The 2,065-nt window shown below is 43.1% G+C and overlaps 1 non-coding gene across 1 annotated transcript; it reads left to right on the forward strand.

Annotated features, from left to right (window-relative positions):
- The first annotated feature begins 1,409 nt into the window (after nucleotides 1–1,409).
- On the forward strand, nucleotides 1,410–1,492 carry trnal-uaa. Its single transcript has one exon. It is a non-coding gene; the product is annotated as a tRNA-Leu (tRNA).
- Nucleotides 1,493–2,065: the final 573 nt, after the last annotated feature.

Raw genomic sequence — 2,065 nt, forward strand, 5'->3', positions numbered from 1 at the left:
AAGACACACAAAAAATTAACTCTAGGCCACTTAGGTAGGTTTGGAGGGATTGTTTTCTGAAGAGTGTTTGAGCAGGCTGAGCCTTTTGAGTTCATTAGAATGAGAGGCAACCTTATTGAAACATTCAAGATTCTTCAGGATTTGGAGATGCTGGTGTTGGACTGGGGTGTACGAAGTTAAAAATCACACAACACCAGGCTTTGGAGTGTTGCTCCTTCATCAGGTGGTTATACTCCACAGCTATCTGATGAAGGAGCAGCGCTCCGAAAGCTAGTGCTTCCACAAACCTGTTAGACTATAATCTGATGTGTGATTTTTAAGATTCTTCAGGCACTTGACAGAGTGAATGCTGAGAGGTTGGCCCCCACTGTGGGAGGGTCTAGGGCCAGAGGATGTAATCTCAGAGTAAAAGTTCATCCTTTTAAAGTAAACGAAGGGGGCAGCGCTTTTAAAGCTTATGATTTCAAATAAACCTGTTGGAAAATAACCTGGTGTTGTGTGTCATGTGACTTTATAAAAAACAGATGAGAAGGAATTTCTTGAGGGCAGTGAGTCTGTAGAGTTCTTTACTGCGGAGTGCTTGAGAATAGGATAATAAAAATTCAAGGCTGGAGATACAGGTTTTTAATCTGTGTGGGAATCAACTTTTATGGAAAAGACGTGAGGTTTCGGATTATCAAATCAACTGGAATTTTCATTTAAAATGGGACAGACTGATAACTGATTGGTCTACTTCTGCTCCTACATTTTAACGTTTTATGGTTACGGAGGGAAACTTTTTGTGTGGTGTAACTCGAAGTAACGCGTTATTGTTAACACAGTCCAAATTGCTGTATTTCTGTTGTTTTTATTTCTAATTTTTAATTATAGGACAAGTGCCACCAAGTGGCAGGAAATGCCATTGCAGGCTAGTATAGGGAGGCGGGGCCTACATAACGGGGCGCGTCGACGTTAACCATGAGGTGGGTGTGGTCTGGCGGACGAGACCTGAATAATGGCACGCAGCCAGAGCGATCGAGCGGGCCAGTTCTCTGGGGGTCTGCTCTGTGGGCGGGCCCTGTTCGGCAAGGCGGAGTCTGGGTATGATCTCCTGGAGGGATACTAGATCAGTGGGCGGGGCGTGGATGCATAGGCGGGAATTGAGTCAGTCGGTGGGGGCCTGGATAAATGAGTGGGACTTGAGTCGGTGGGCGGAGTCGGGAACCGTGGGCGGGGCGCGGTGCAATTGCTTCTGGGCCTCGCGTCCCGGGTTACACTATCGCTATCCCGCAGGCGCGGGCCCGGAGCCGGGATTCCCGGCGATACCGCAGGTTTGGGGACTCCCAATCAAGTACATAAAAACTCATCAGAAATAACGTTTGTAACTATCAACATCATGGGGCCATGTTCCAGTAGACCTACTATCTCCGACCAGGATGGCCGAGTGGTTAAGGCGTTGGACTTAAGATCCAATGGACATATGTCCGCGTGGGTTCGAACCCCACTCCTGGTATCTCTTTTGTGTTACAGCAAATTCGAACTGATCCTCAACTTTTAACTCACTGCTTACTTGAAAAAAGATGGCATTAAAAACTGTACAAAATATTGCTCCAAAAATACATATTTTGTCAAACATTTAGAATCCTTATGATTTGTGAATCATTCAAATTATATAAAATAGCATTTTAAATATCCATCTACATTTTTGATGCTAAAAAAGTTTAAAATATATCAAAACGCTCGTCTACAAACAGTGCAAATTTAATGTTCTGAATTATTTTATAAAATAAAATCTATGTTATTGTCTATTTATTAAAGTGTTTATGAAATTTCACTGTTATGTTTTACATTCCCGGAGAATTCTGCAGAATTATTAAATAATTTTTACATAATGTGTCTATTCATTCATTCATTCATAGTCTTCTCCCAAGTCAGACCCTTGGAATCGATGATGTGGAGGTACCGATGTTGGACTTGGATGGACAAAGTTAAAAATTAGAGCTGAAAATGTTTTGCTGGAAAAGTGCAGCAGGTCAGGCAGCATCCAAGGAGCAGGAGAATCGACGTTTCGGGCATGAGCCCTTCT

The sequence above is a fragment of the Chiloscyllium plagiosum genome, chromosome 15 (assembly GCF_004010195.1).
Source record: "Chiloscyllium plagiosum isolate BGI_BamShark_2017 chromosome 15, ASM401019v2, whole genome shotgun sequence".
Lineage (NCBI taxonomy): Eukaryota > Metazoa > Chordata > Chondrichthyes > Orectolobiformes > Hemiscylliidae > Chiloscyllium > Chiloscyllium plagiosum.